General features: G+C 47.1%; 1 protein-coding gene across 4 annotated transcripts in view; it reads left to right on the top strand.

Moving 5' to 3' along the window:
- Positions 1-15,806, top strand: part of LOC138447922 (zinc finger protein 436-like) — a 61,162-nt gene that overhangs the window by 23,391 nt on the left and 21,965 nt on the right. Inside the window, exon 1 of one of the 4 annotated variants that reach the window (XM_069604446.1) lies at positions 1,989-2,705. The exons of 1 other annotated variant lie outside the window; for it this stretch is intronic. The gene's annotated coding sequence lies outside the window, so the exon portion shown is untranslated. Of the gene's footprint in view, positions 1-1,988; positions 3,117-3,520; positions 3,722-15,806 lie in introns of those variants that run through there. 2 more of the 4 variants (XM_069604447.1, XM_069604448.1) reach the window with 2 other exon arrangements.

Genomic DNA, 15,806 nt, shown 5'->3' with positions numbered 1-15,806 from the left:
CCAAGAGACAACCAGTAGACCCAGAGGCAGCCTGTACACACTGAGACAGCCTGTAGAGACAACCAGTAGACCCAGAGGCAGCCTGTAGACCCAGAGGCAGCCTGTAGACCCAGAGGCAGCCAGTAGAAACAGAGGCAGCCAGTAGAAACAGAGGCAGCCAGTAGACCCAGAGGCAGCCTGTAGACCCAGAGGCAGCCAGTAGACCCCGAGACAGCCTGTAGACCCAGACAGAGGCAGCCAGTAGAAACAGAGGCAGTCAGTAGAAACAGAGGCAGCCTGTAGACCCAGAGACAGCCAGTAGAAACAGGCAGCCAGTAGAAACAGGCAGTCAGTAGAAACAGAGGCAGCCTGTAGACCCAGAGGCAGCCAGTAGAAACAGAGGCAGCCAGTAGAAACAGAGACAGCCTGTAGACCCAGAGGCAGCCTGTAGACCCAGAGACAGCCTGTAGACCCAGACAGAGGCAGCCAGTAGAAACAGAGGCAGCCTGTAGACCCAGAAACACCCAGTAGAAACAGAGGCAGCCAGTAGAAACAGAGACAGCCTGTAGACCCAGAGGCAGCCAGTAGAAACAGGCAGCCAGTAGAAACAGAGGCAGCCTATAGACCCAGAGGCAGCCTGTACATCCTGTAGACCCAGAGACAGCCAGTAGAAACAGGCAGCCAGTAGAAACAGAGGCAGTCTGTAGACCCAGAGACAGCCTGTAGACCCAGGGGCAGCCAGTAGAAACAGAGGCAGCCAGTAGAAACAGAGGCAGCCTATAGACCCAGAGGCAGCCTGTACATCATGTAGACCCAGAGACAGCCAGTAGAAACGGAGGCAGCCAGTAGAAACAGAGGCAGCCTATAGACCCAGAGGCAGCCTGTACATCCTGTAGACCCAGAGACAGCCAGTAGAAACAGAGACAGCCTGTAGACCCAGAGGCAGCCAGTAGAAACAGAGGCAGCTAGTAGAAACAGAGGCAGCCAGTAGAAACAGAGGCAGCCTGTACATCCTGTAGACCCAGAGACAGCCAGTAGACCCAGAGACAGCCTGTACACCCAGAGGCAGCCAGTAGAAACAGAGGCAGCCTATAGACCCAGAGGCAGCCTGTACATCCTGTAGACCCAGAGACAGCCAGTAGAAACAGAGGCAGCCAGTAGAAACATAGACAGCCTGTAGACCCAGAGGCAGCCAGTAGAAACAGAGGCAGCCAGTAGAAACAGAGGCAGCCTGTAGACCCAAAGGCAGCCTGTACATCCTGTAGACCCAGAGACAGCCAGTAGACCCAGAGACAGCCAGTAGACCCAGAGACAGCCTGTACACCCAGAGACAGCCAGTAGACCCAGTAGACCCAGAGACAGCCTGTAGACCCAGAGGCAGCCAGTAGACCCAGAGACAGCCTGTAGACCCAGGGGCAGCCTTTACATCCTGTAGACCCAGAGACAGCCAGTAGACCCAGAGACAGCCAGTAGACCCAGAGACAGCCAGTAAACCCAGAGACAGCCTGTACACCCAGAGACAGCCAGTAGACCCAGAGACAGCCAGTAGACCCAGCGACAGTCTGTAGACCAAGAGACAGCATTTAGACCCAGAGAAAACCTGCAGACCAAGAGACAACCAGTAGACCCAGAGGCAGCCTGTACACACTGAGACAGCCAGTAGACCAAGAGACAGCCTGTAGTCCCAGAGACGGTCAGTAGACCCAGAGACGGCCAGTAGACCCAGAGGCAGCCTGTAGACCAAGAGACAACCTGTAGACCCAGAGGCAGCCTGTAGACCCAGAGGCAGCCTGTAGACCCAATGACAGCTAGTAGACCAAGAGACAGCCTGTAGTCCCAGAGACGGCCAGTAGACCCAGAGACGGCCAGTAGACCCAGAGACAGCCTGTAGTCGCAGAGACGGCCTGTAGACCCAGAGACGGCCTGTAGACCCAGAGACGGCCTGTGCACACTGAGACAGCCAGTATACCCAGAGGCAGCCTGTAGACCCAATGACAGCTAGTAGACCAAGAGACAACCAGTAGACCCAGAGGCAGCCTGTGCACACTGAGACAGCCTGTAGAGACAGCCAGTATACCCAGAGGCAGCCTGTAGACCCAATGACAGCTAGTAGACCAAGAGACAGCCTGTAGTCCCAGAGCCCCGCCAGTAGACCCAGAGACGGCCAGTAGACCAAGAGACAGCCTGTACTCCCAGAGACGGCCTGTAGTCCCAGAGGCGGCCTGTAGACCCAGAGACAGCCTGTAGACACAGCAGCTGCTCCCAAGCTCATCTACGGTGCAGTTCATGCTCTGGCATGCCTGCAGAGGCAGTGACTGCTGTGCAGCCACTGCACATACTCTGCTCTGGTGTCAGTGACTACATATATAATAATCCTGTGCCAGCTAATGCCCGCAGACGCAGTGACTGCTGTGCAGCTGCTGCACAGATCCTGCTCTAGTGCCAGTGACTATATATAATAATACCTGCACTGGCTAATGCTCGCAGATGCAGTGACTGCTGTGCAGTTGCTACACAGACCCTGCTCTGGTGCCAGTGAGTACATATATAATAATACTTGCGCCAGCTAATGCTCGCAGACGCAGTGTATGCTGTGCAGCTGCTGCACAAACCCTGCTGCCCGACCTGGCTACACTGCATCAGTCCACCTTCCCAGCGTAGAGGAGCAGGAGCTCCTTCCCACTGCAGGAGCAGTGCCTGTCCCCACAACTGCCTCAGGGCGTGAGGTAAGCCTGTGGGCTGATTATCTGCTGGCCTACACCCCGGCGTTCACCCTGCCATGTCAAGCGCAGATTGTGGCACCTTATTGCATCGCCCGGCGTAGCGTTCATGTTGTCTCACCCCTACCTGGTACATATTACCGAATTGTGTTGCCTGCATTCTACGTAGCAGAGGCATCCATTGCTGGCCACAAGGCTTTGGCTCTGTTAAGATGGCTGCCAGCCTTCACCTCGTATGCCTCTCTTGGTAGCCTACTTCCATTTCGGCTACATACCTATGATTGGTTGCCCCATTGTATTGGCTAATCCGACGCCGGCAAGGCATCAGCCAGCCCACCGTCCAAAGGACCACGACGTAAGGACCGCACCCTGTCCGTTGCCTTACGGCCGTCGGCCAGCACCCCTGGCAAACTCGCTGTGAGTACAGTGCACTATTGACTATTACTTTTGGACTCGAGTATTAGTCATTACATTCTTCATCAGGCCATGTGCCAAACTGATTTGCCACCTCGCACTGTACTATTCCTGCATTACTGTGCCCAGATCGTCTCTTCGCAGTTTACTAGTTTACTGTAGCCTCTTTGCTCATATTGCGTACCACGTGTACCTCGCTATTCTCGTATAACTCACAATACTCTGCCGACTGTAATATCACGTATATGCACCGTTTAATTGCATGTGATGCGTGCTACAACTTTTGCCTAACCGTGCATCCCTTTTCCAATGCTACTGATCCAGGTGCTCCTCTGTCTGAGAACAATAGAGAATATGCGCTATTTCATCCCCTCTGTGCATGCAATGCTATTAGTGATTTTGGTTTTGCGCAACATGTGATGCATGCCTATTATCTGCTTAACAGTGTTTACTCTGCTAACATTGCTCTGTTCCATAGGGTTAATGTTGCCCCTGTTGCCTAGCACCTAGCCTGCTACATTAGCTGTGCCACATCCGAGTAGTAGGTTCGCGGCATCTGCGTCTCACCTACCTCTGGGTCCTGACGTAGCTAATCGCCTCGTAGGAGGGTACGTCATTTGCTATTTACCTAGTTGCATGTATGAGCTCTATGCAGGTTATTATCCTGTGTGTCCTGTTCGGCAGGCTGCCTCATTTCACTTTTGATGATCTGGTTCTATGCTTTTAGTTGCGCCAGTACCACTGCCTTTGTTTGTATTTGCATTTGATCTGCATTTTGTAGCACCATTCTGGGGCCTACGGCTTCCGTGGCTAATATCTTGATTGCACCTAGTGGCCTAGCTGCCCTGATTTGACTATTCGCTTCCTGCTTAGTGATATATTAAAGAACAAGTTGGCAGAAAAAGTCACGATCCACAGCACTTGTAAAAGCCAATTAAACAAAGAGCATCAAGGCTGCAGGTGTCTGGGTGGTGTGGATATACTGCCAGTATAATTCCACTGTGGTAAGTACAAATGCAACACGAGCAAGTCCCAGTTTCACTGCGCCAATGAATAGAAAATACGCGAAAAATCGTCTTACCTGAAAATGAAGGAAAGTTGCGCATTCACTTTCCTTCATTTTACTCGTACAGCAGACCAGGTAAGACGATTTTTCACGGTCCCCCGGCTCCTGAGACGTTTCAATTAAGTGCAACTGCTCACCCGAGCTTCCTTATTAACCTTTACATGTCCGTTCTTTTTCGTGTAATCAATTGGTATTATTGTTGATTGCTCGCGTTATCTTTTTCTTATGGAAGATTCAATTATTAGTTGTTGCTGTGATTCCAAACGGAATATACTTTATTTTCCATGTAATATTTATGTAGACATAGTTCCTTTATTTCATTTTACAGCCTTAGTGCATTTGCGAAGCTTTAAGGTATGCAATCCATTTAATTCTCCGTTACTTAATTTCCATAATTGCAACTTTGGGAAATTTTCCCATAGGCTATTTTTCTGCCGCAGAGTTCTCTTGGGCACTGTCCGCTCAGCATAAGTCTCAGTTCCTACATCAATTTAAGGTAATATTCCCTCAGACTTTTGGGTTCTGTAACACAAGGTGTATTAACAGATACACTTGATCTCTATTGGCATGAATGTTTTTGATTGCGCTGCTGCAGTCATTTATTCTATATAATTCTAACCTTTGCACACATTTGTTTTTCCCCCCCTTCCTTGTTTGCTCTTTTGGACTTTTGAACATCTACCTCCTAATAAACTTCTACCAAATCTCTGTATCGTTTTCAATCAATTTACATTCTTCTTGTACCTTTTATGTGGTTTTTCGCGTCCAATGTGGTTTCCTTCCTTTTTTTTCCTCGCATTAACTGCATTGCAGATTGCACTTGTTTAATTTGGCTAATCCATCACTTATCATTGTCCCTGGATGTTATGCCTTATTTGTTCTGTTTTCATAATTGTATGGTGTTATTATTTTGAAACACTGAATCTTGTACAATTTTCTATTGCTTTTGTAATTAATGCTTCATTTTAGCCTCAGATGAAGAGCCGTGCAAGGTTCGAAACACGTGTTAGGCTATCTCTTCATTCAATCCTTTGGACTTCAAAGGCTGTTCCTCGAATAAAATACTTGGACTTTTTGCTCTTATTTGCTATTCTTTGGTGCAGTGAAACTTGGACTTGCTCGTGTTGCATTAGTGACATATTAGCCTACCCAGCAATTTCTACTAGTCGGTGCCGCGCTGTACCTTTGTCACTGTGATCCACTCCACCCCTTAGCACGTTTGTGGACACTATCAGTGCCTAACAGGCTCCTTTTGGCTGTTAGCACCTGTTCTAACCCTAGCATTACTAAGTTGTTGTTCCTGCAGCTCTCATTCCTCGCTGGCACCAGTTGCTCCTATTACACCACCTCCTTGGTCTATCATGCTTTTGTGGACCGTATTACACCACTGCCATCTATTTTTCTCTCTCTTGTCCATCACTGCCAAGTTGCACATTTATGCATCACCTGCACACCTTACTTGCTCTCCCCCACCTACTTTGCGCTCTCTTCTGCTGACACAACCCACTGACAGTGCTATTGTATACCCTTCACACTATCAGTTACTGCCTCCACTTTGCCTCACCATGGGTTGCCCTCTGCTGGTGGTTAATGAGCATAGTCATAACTATGCCCCTACCAACCAGTACCTTAATAACCCTGCTCTTTGGCTGGAACACTTTGCAAAGAAACCCTCACCGAATCAACCTTGCTCCATCCACATTAGAAACAAGAGATTGGGTTCCAGATTCTGTCACTTGAACAGGCGTACCAACAATCTCACTCACACTACGCCCAAACTTCCCTCTCTTAGTCACAGCCCTCATGTAATGTGTACTCCCATTCCTAACACTAACGTCAAAACTGCAGCCCCAGTAAGCAAAGCTTCACAGATCAAGGGCGCCCTTATCAACGCCAGAACTCTCCCTGCCCATGCACTAGACATTGCTGACCTTATCACGACCCAAGAGCTTGACTTTATTGCTATATCTGGGACATGGTTACATGTTGCTTCTGGACCGCTCAAGCTAGAGGGGGTGCAGTTGCCTTCATTCATAAAAACTCACTTGGCCTAAAAGCTGTACCCAATGTCAATATTGAGTCTGCTGAATTACTCTCGGTTAAGGTACCACTAATGCCTAACCAAACTACCACCTTACACCTTATTTAGAGACCACCTGGCCCAGCATCCTCCTTTGCTGATGAGATTTCCACCTGTACTACTAGATAAATCCAAAACGAACGCGCAAACCATTCTCCTAGGAGACTTAAATCTGGGACTCCTCGACCCAAATGACCCTACCGCCATTGACCTTCCTAATACTTTAACAGACTTCGGATTCACCCATCACATCCAAGAACCTACCCACATTAATGGAAGGACACTTGACTGGCTAGCTGATACTAACTGCAACATTAGTGTACTCTCTGATGCACCTTGTTAATGGTCAGACCACCATATCATTACCTATAATATTGAAGCAGCCTCACGCCCTCCACCAACGATGGCTCTGGCCGTCCCCACTAGAAATAAAAGGGATATAACTAGAGAGAAATTACCCCCCCCGCCCCTCCTACTCCCCTCCCTTGACAAGGTCACACACTCCTGCTCTGATCCTACAATACTAGCAGACACTTACATCCACGCAATGCTCTCAGCTCTAAACTCTATCACCCCTATTAAACTTAGAAATCCTAAACCACACACGCACCTTAATTCTTGGTTTAAATCCCCGCTAAGAGTGCTCTGCAAAGCGAAACGCTGCTCTGAAAACCGGTGGAAAAGTCATCCTTCTGATGCTCACAAGGATGGCATTATCCTAGCCACCCTTAATTACAAAGAAGCAGTCATTTAACAATCACATCATGCAAGCAGACTCTAATACTAAAGAATTATTCAAGATCCTAAAGGAACTTGAATCACCCGCCACACCTCCTGACACTTGTATTAAAGATAGCAAATGGTGTGCAAATATCCAGACAGCTTTACTGAATGAAATCTCATCACTCCAATCTAAAATTAAAGACAAACAAAACTGTCTGCAGCTCGATAATAGTCAGACCATTCCATCAATAACTGCTCCCTTGGTCCCACCCAATCTCAAACCTTTTGCCTTCTCTCCACTCACTACTGCTGAAGTGGAAGGCATTCTCAATAGAATCAAACCTTCTAACTACCAAGGAGATTCCTGCCCCCATTATTAAGGAATCCGCTCCTGACCTTGCCCCTTTTATAACAACCTTTATTAACTCCTCCTTTAAAACAGGTATTGTTCCAGACAATCTCAAGGATGCATGGGTGATCCCAATGCTAAATAAATCGTCCTTAGACCAGAGTATACCAACTAACTACAGACCTATCACCACCATCCCTTTCATGCTCAAAATACTGAACCGCGTGGCCTACTTGCTGATTCAAGGAATATAACAACCTCCTCGGTCTAAGACAATCCGGCTTCCTTCCCAGGCACGGGACCCGAAACGGCGTTGATAGTTTTGAAAACACAAATCGAAGTCCTGAAAGACAACGGGAAATTAGCATTGCTGTTACTCCTAGACCTGTTCGCGGCCTTTGATTTGGTTAATCACCAAATCCTGTGCCATCACCTCCGTTCTGCCGCCTACTTCTCTGACTCAGCCACTGCATGGATTAGTTCCTTTCTTAGTAATAGATACATGAGGGTATTCTCCCCTTCTGCAGCCGCTGACCCCGCTCCCGTTCACTGCGGTATCCCTCAAGGTTCGTGTGTGTCACCTACACTTAACAATGTGTTTACTAAACCACTTTTTGATGTTCTTGATTATCTGGGTGTCTCAAACAAATTATGCTGACGACACCCAGATACTCATCCCCATCACATGTGACTACATACACAAGCGCCGGCCATGTTGCCGAGAAGCAAACGGAACCTCACACTTGAGAACCTATTGCCTCTACTTAAACCTATTACCCACCTTGACAGCCAGCACACAGACCCTACTATTCTTGTGAACATTTATAATGACACTATACTCAATGCCATCAATGTCTTAGCTCCTCTTAAACTCCAAAAATCCAAACCCTAGGCGCATATTAATAAATGGTACAACCCTCAATTTAAGACTTTAAGGAAAGAAAAAATAGCGGCAGAATCCACTTGGAGAAATTCCCCATCTCTATCTAACAAGGCCGACTTCACAACTGCATCAATTACCTAGAAGACCGCTATCATCCAGGCCAAAAAAGATAACTTTAATGATCGTATAGCTAAAGCCACATCCAGTCCCAAGGAATTATTCAATATATTGAAAGAACTAGAAACTCCAGCCCCTGAACCAGACATCTGCACCAAAGTTACCTCTTGGGGCACAAACATTCAAAAGGCGCTCCAAGACAAAATTAGCCTACTCTTAGACAAAATCCAATTAAAAAAGAAAAGCCATATAGACACTGCTTCCCATCAAGACACACCGCCTCACCCGGTATTGAACATACCGCAATTTACTTTCAAACCTCTCTCGATCAAAGAAGTTGAATCAATTATACTCATACTCAAACCATCAAACTGCCACAGTGACACATGCCCGCCCCGATCATCAAAGAGGCAGCCGTGGAACTTGCTCCATTCATTACCTCGTTCATCAACGCCTCCTTTAATACAAACACTGTCCCTAATAATCTTAAAGATGCCTAGGTTTGTTTGTTTGTTTATTGTTTTTGTATGGCGCACCAAACCCAAAAGTAGCTGGGCGCAAGCAGTACAAGGAGGCTTTAGGCTTGAGATACATAGAATTACAGTCATAGTATTACAGGTACAAAGATGGACATCATTACAGTTCACAAATTATGGTTCACAGGTTGCAGGTGAGCAATTAAAGATATATACAGTTGCATTACAATATGTACAATTACATTACAGGGAGCAATATAGGATGTAGTTTCAGTTGCAAGATTATATGATAACAGATGCTAGACTTAGTAAGTCGTTTAACACTAGGTTCTAGGGTGAGCGTCATTGGTTCTGATCCATTTCTGTATGTTACGTCTGAAGCTAGTGTAGGTTTGATCAGCCCAAGTGAGTAGGGGAGTGAGTTCCACGTTTGGGCTGCCATAACTAGGAAGCTTCTGCCGCCAGATTTGGCTAGATTGAAGCGCGGTACGCTGAGGCAGCATAAGTTGGAAGACCTAGTCAGGCGAGTAGTTGTTTTCTTAGCTATCCGATCGGAGAGGTACCGTGGTGCAGCATTATTGAGGCATTTGTGGGTCAGGGAAGTTGTTTTTAGCAAGATTCTGGCTTTTATTGTCAGCCAGTGGTTTTGTCTTCTGATCATAGATATGTGATCTTTATTTGGGTATTTAGTGCCGTTCTTAAGGTGTTGTTTTGTAGCGTTTGGATCTTGTTTAAGATGTACTTGTTAGTCCCCATGTAGAGGGCATTACAATAGTCCAATCTTGAGAGTATAATGGCATTTGCGAGGGTAATGCAGCTAGTTGGGGATAGGTAGGGTCTGCAGGCGCTGATTAGTTTGCATGTGTATGCTGATGTGGACGCTAAGGAGTGGACTTATTTACTCATGGTTACGGTAGAGTCAAGATAGAATCCAAGCATTTTTACTTCCCTTACAACCTTGATAGAGTTGCCATCAATGTTGAAGGAGGAGTAATCGTTGTTACGTTTTTTTAAGGTTGGCCGAGGTTCCTAATGTTAGAAGTTCAGTCTTGTCATCATTCTGGCAGAGGCCATGGGTGGCCATCCATGCCTGAATGAGGAGGTAGATTTTGTTCACAAGAGCCGTGTCAGTGATGCAATTGCCAGAAACGGGTATGAGGATCTGGGTGTCATCTGCATAGTTAGTGTAGATGACACCCAGATTGTCCAATTTGTCAAACAATGGCTTCGTAAAGATGTTGTACATGGTGGTGAAATGCATGACCCTTGTGGAACGCCGCAAGTTATGGGGATAGGATCTGCTGAGTCTGAGGGGGAGAAGACTTGCATAGTTCTATTGTTATGGAATGATTGTACCCATGCTACTGCGTCCTTAGAAAAGTGAGCCGCTGAGGCAAGGTGTTTGCAGAGGACTTTGTGATCCACCAAGTCAATGGCGGCTGACAAGTCAAGGAGGAACAGCATGGCAGTTTTTCCTTTGTCTGTAAGTGCCTCAATTTGTGTTTTTAAGTCAATCGGTGCAGTTTTGGTGCCGTGTTGTGGCCTGAAACCTGATTGGCGGGTGCCGAGGAGATGATTTGTTGTTGTATCTGAAGGTACCCTACTCTGTCAAGTATCTTTCAGAAGGAAGGGCACCGTTGTGATGGGCCTGTAGATAGTTGGACTGGCTGGATCTAAAGTTTGTTTTTTCAGTAACTGTAAGACCCAGGATTCTTTCAGGTTGCTTGGGACAGTATTAGTTGAAAATGATGCATTAATGAGTTTAGAGATAAATGGTAACAGGTCTCTAGCTGCATCTTTAATTAATTGTGCTGGCGGTTGTCGCCCTGGCATCTAGATGGCTTCAGGGAGGAGATGATTTTCTCCACTTCAAGAATGGAGACTTTGGAGAATTTAAATTGATCTGGTTTATTGGTTAGTGTTTAGGGGTCAGAGTGTGAACATCATGTTTGGTAAGAGAGGATTTCTTATTCGCAATCTTTCCTTGAAGGAGTACAATTTTATTGGCTAGAGTGTTCTGTATGTTGGTGCACCAGTCTTGGGGCCTCATCACGAGTTGGGCGGTAATGCCGGTCGTATTACCGCCGGCGCTATTAGCCCTACCGCCAAACCCCCGGCGCTATTAGCGCCAAATTGCAGGTTTGGCGGAACGGTTAGTGCCCATTCCCCCTTGGGCACATTTGGGAATTCCTCATTCCCCATTGGGCCCAATGGAGAAAATTCACGCTATTACCGCCACCGGATTTCCTGCCGGCGGTAGTAGCGCCGAAAATCGGCAATTTTGCCGCAGATTTCCCCCCAGCTCCGAGCTGGGGGAAATCCACCAAGGCCATGATCTGGCAGACCCTTAAATGCGGCGGTAATAGCGCTACCACCGCATTTAAGGGTTACCGCCAGACTCGTGATGAGGCCCTTTGTCTTTAGTTATATTGTCAGCTGGAGGGATGGGGGCCTCCACTTCTTGAAGTATAGTGAAAAGCTCCTTTGTGTTGGAGCTGGCTTTATCGATCCTGTCTTTATAGACATCTTTCTTTGTGTTAATTATTTCTTTTTTGTAGTGGTCAGCAAATTTGGTCAGGTCCGTTTTATTTTCTACTGATGGGGTGTGGCGTCATAAGGCTTCCAATTTTTTTTTTTTCTTTTGCCTGTTCTTTTTAAATGTGGGGTGAACCAAGCGTTTAGATGTGCTTGTGGTTTGCTTTTATGCATTTTGAGGTGCGATAGAATCCAGCGCTTTGGACATAGTTGTATTGTAGGTGTCAACTAGTATATTGGGGTCAGTGGATGATGATAATGGGCTCAGTGAGGGCAGGATGAGTGGTAGAAGCCTGTCCACTGTGATATCTTTTTTGATCCTGGTAGGTTGAGGAGGGACTATGATCGTATTCGTTTGTGGCTGTTTGTCTATTACCATAGTCAAGGCAATCAGGTGGTGGTCAGTCCACGGTAGTGGGGAAGTGGAGTTAATTGAGAGGTTACAATTTAGGTCGGCCACCCAGTCGAGGGTTCTGCCTTTTTGAATGTGTTGGTTGGTTTACCTTTTTGGTAAATCTTGTTCTAGGAGCATATTAGTGATAGCTTTGGCGTCATTGTCTTTGTGGTAATTTAAACCAAGGTTGAAGCCCCCCCCAATAAAAGTACCTCAGAGGTTTCCTTTGTATTTTTGGAGAGGATACTTGAAATGTCATCCTCGAAGGATCCAATCGGTCCTGGGGGTGCTATACACTAGGGTGTTAGTGTCTCAGAGTTAGATATTGGTATTTTCTGCTGTGAGCATTTCACAGGAAGTAGTTGGAGCTGATGGTATAAGTGTAATTGCTAGTTGTATTTTAGCTATGATGGCGATTTCGTTAGTTCTATCCGCTCTGAGGATTTGGTAGTTTTCTGGGACCGCTAGAGCAAGGGCTGGGCCTGCTGCGTCATGTAACCACGACTCAGTGACTGCTAGGAGGTCGAAGTTATTTAAGGTGATCAGGTCGGCTATGTCTGTATCGTGTGCTACCAAAGATCTAGCGTTTATTAGGGCCATGTTGAAGTTGATAAGGGTACGAATGTTTGTGGATATGGGTAGGCTAGGTTTAGTTTTAGCTGGTTTCTGAATTGTAGTTAAGGCTAGTTTATCAGGATAGTGGGGTAGTTTAGATTTGGAATGGTTATTGTTTGGATAGTGATCCTGATTGGATAGGAAGCTCGCTTGTGGTTCGTGGAGGCGAGGTAACCTAGCTCAAAGTTTGTTGTTCCTTTCTATGACTGGACATGGTAGGGATCTGGTACTGACCATGGTCGTCGGTAGGGTACTCCCTTTACTAAAATAAAACTCCCTTGACCCTAATAACCCATCTAATTACCGACCCATCACCACAGTTCCTTTCCTGCTGAAATTTCTGGATAGTGCAGCATACCTCCAGATACAACACTTGTAACCTAACAATCTGCAAGGTTGGTACGGGCTAAGGGCTTCGGCCATGCACCCAATAGTGTAATCCTTCCACAGATCCACCGCACCTTCAATCATCCATGTGCCCAACTACCACATTCCATCCGCAGCGCACCGCCACCCGCGCTCCCACCCAACCTATGTCTTGTGCAATTCACTCCCCATCTGCGAATGAACTGCCACCACTCACCACGAAAAGAGTTTGCTGTATAAACAAGTCACGGCAGAAGCTATGGGACCGTTATGACAGCTGCCTCCAATCACCGTAGACAATACTCGCCTACATATGTCGCATGAACCACTTCTCACTCACCCACACATTCCCTCCATTATTGCCGCCAACACAATGCATACAGTACATTTTCCAGACCCTTCCGCCGCCGCACTGTCCTCCGATACACCATGGCGACTTTCCCAATTTTTTACGCATAGCACTGACCGCATCAAAACTTCTCCGATACCATGCCGTCCCAACATCCAATGACACCTGCCCAGGCTAATGCTCGCAGACGCAGTGACTGCTGTGCAGCTCCACCACAGACCCTGTTTTTGAGTAAATGCTCTTCCTATGAGTTGAGCAACTTAACCATGACTACACGTCCGCTAACGCAGGCCGTGTAAATATATAGTTTTATATATAAGTTACTCAACTCACAGGAAGAGAACTTTTTGGGTGGCTTATAACTTCGCTCCCCCTCGAATCCTCAACAAACTTTGCAAAAAAAGTATATGGTCGTCTCTGAGTTTCTTCGTTGGGTGAGGTTTCGTGCGGGTGAGGGCAAAGTTATAGGGGGTCCCACATATATTTTTTTTCCATAGACTGAATGGGGAAAAACTTTGCGCACAGCTACAGGCCGAACGGCTGGATGGATTTTCACCAGATTTGCGGCAGGAGCGGGGGCTTGAGTCAGAAAGCGTGCTTTTGTGTATTTGGTGGAAATCCAACCGTTATTGTTGCAAATAACTGAAATGTACGTCCCAAAAAATTGATATCTGGGTCCGCTCGTGTCATAAGCTGGCGGTATGACGTGCTGTCGGAGAAGCTTGGACAACCGGTGGTTGGCTAGAGGAAAGCGTGGTGTATGTCAACATTTTTTGTATGTCAACATTTTTTGAGGAAGCCGCCATGGTGTATCGGAGGACAGTGCAGTGGCGGAAGGGTCTGGAAAATGTACCGTACAGAATGCGTTGGCGGCAATAAGGGAGGGAACGGGTGAGGGAGGGAGAAGTGGTTCATGTCTCATAGGTAGGTAGGTGGAAGAAGACAGAGGAGTGCCTGCATTTTCACGCGTACTGCGTCAAGTCACGGGTAGCTAGCCAGGCAAGTACTTTGTGTGGTGATTGGAGGTAGGTGTCGGAATGGCCCAATAGCTTGTGCGGCAACCTGTTTGCACAGTCCTCTTTCCATGCTGAGTGGTGGTATAGCAATTTTAGAAGGGGAAAGAAGTGCACATGACATAGGATGGATGGGAGCACGGGTGGCTGTGCTATGCGGATGGAATACAGTAGTAGGGCATGCAGTGAAGAGCGTACGGCTTTAGCACACCCACTGCAGTAACGCACGTGTGGGTGTGCATCCTATACAGGGTGGTGTTTGTATAGTGTGGTGTGTGCCGATTGGTTGCAGTAGGGTAGTGTTGCGAACTGATAGTGGGTAGTTTGGCAGTGACACAATAGTTTGGGAATGGAAGTGCGGACGGCCATGGTATGTGAATGAAAGTGCAGAGGGGTGCAGGAGAGTTTTTTTCTTTTACATTATGGTAACTGGTGTAATTTGTTGCTACATAGTTACATGGCGGTGCGCAGGTTGGGGGGGAGTGCTGGTGGTAGTGCTGTGTATGTGGATAGTTGAAGTTGGTAACATGGTGCAATGGATGGTGCCATTATGCAGCAGTGAGAGTGTTGACTGCCTAGACTGTTGGCTGCATGGCTGAAGGCCGTAGGCCGAAAGCCATGCACTTAAGAGGCTAGGCGTTTCCGACACACCCAGCAGTAATGCATTTTGGATTGTGCCGCAGTTAGCGGGTGGTGACCTGTAAATAGTGGGTGTAGAGCATTTTTCAGATGCAATAGAGCAGGAGAAGTGAGCTGCCATGCGTGCATGTGTGGTTTTGCCGGTGAGCACACTGTTACAACATGGTAAAGTTTTTGATGTGTACTTGGCGATGGTGCTGTGAAAAGTAATGCAGTGTGGGAACTGGGTGCTGGATTTGCATACTGTTAGTATGGAAGAGGATATGGTAGAAGTGCACCTTCACTGTGCTTGCTTACTATGGTGTGTGCTGAATTGTTGAAGGAGGGCCAATGTGGTGAAAAAGTTGCGGTTAGGTTGATAGTGACACAATACTTTGTGAATGGGTGTGGGTAGGGGTGGTGGAGGCTGTGATATGTTTGTGGATTCTGTTGATAGGCACCTGTTTTCGTGAACGGGTGCAATACAGAGGTTCAGTATGTGATTGGTGGATGCGCGTGTAGGTCGGGTAGAAGTGCTGGTGGCGGTGGAGTGTATGTGGATTGGCATAGTTGGTGATATGGTAAAATGCATGGTGCCATTACGTTGCAGTGCGTGTGTTCAAGGCCTAGACTATTGGGTGCAATGTAGTAGCAGAAGTGAGCTGTCATGCGTGCATGTTTTGTTTCATAGGTGAGGACACTGTTACAAGATGCTAAAGTTTTTGATGTGCACTTGGCAATGGTGAGGTGAAAAGTCATGCAGTGTGGGCACTGGGTGCTGGGTTTACATACTGGCAGTATGGAAGAGGATATGGTAGATGTGCACCTTAAATGTGCTTGGTTACTATGCTCTATGCTGATTTGTTGAAGGAGGGCCAATGTTGTGCAAAAGGTTGTGGGTACGTTGGTAGTGACACAATACATTGTGAATGGGTGTGGGTAGGGGTATGTTTGTGGATTGTCCGGATCGCTACCTGTTTTCGTGATTGGTTGCAATGCAGAGGTTCAGTATGTGACGGTAGGTGCGTGTATAGATTGGGTGAGAGTGCTGTTGGCAGTGGTGTGTATGTGGATTGGCGTAGTTGGTGATATGGTCACATGCCTGGTAG

This window comes from Ambystoma mexicanum, chromosome 3q (genome assembly GCF_040938575.1).
Source record: "Ambystoma mexicanum isolate Mex_15411 chromosome 3q, UKY_AmexF1_1, whole genome shotgun sequence".
Lineage (NCBI taxonomy): Eukaryota > Metazoa > Chordata > Amphibia > Caudata > Ambystomatidae > Ambystoma > Ambystoma mexicanum.
This window is presented reverse-complemented; position numbering and strand designations above follow the sequence as displayed.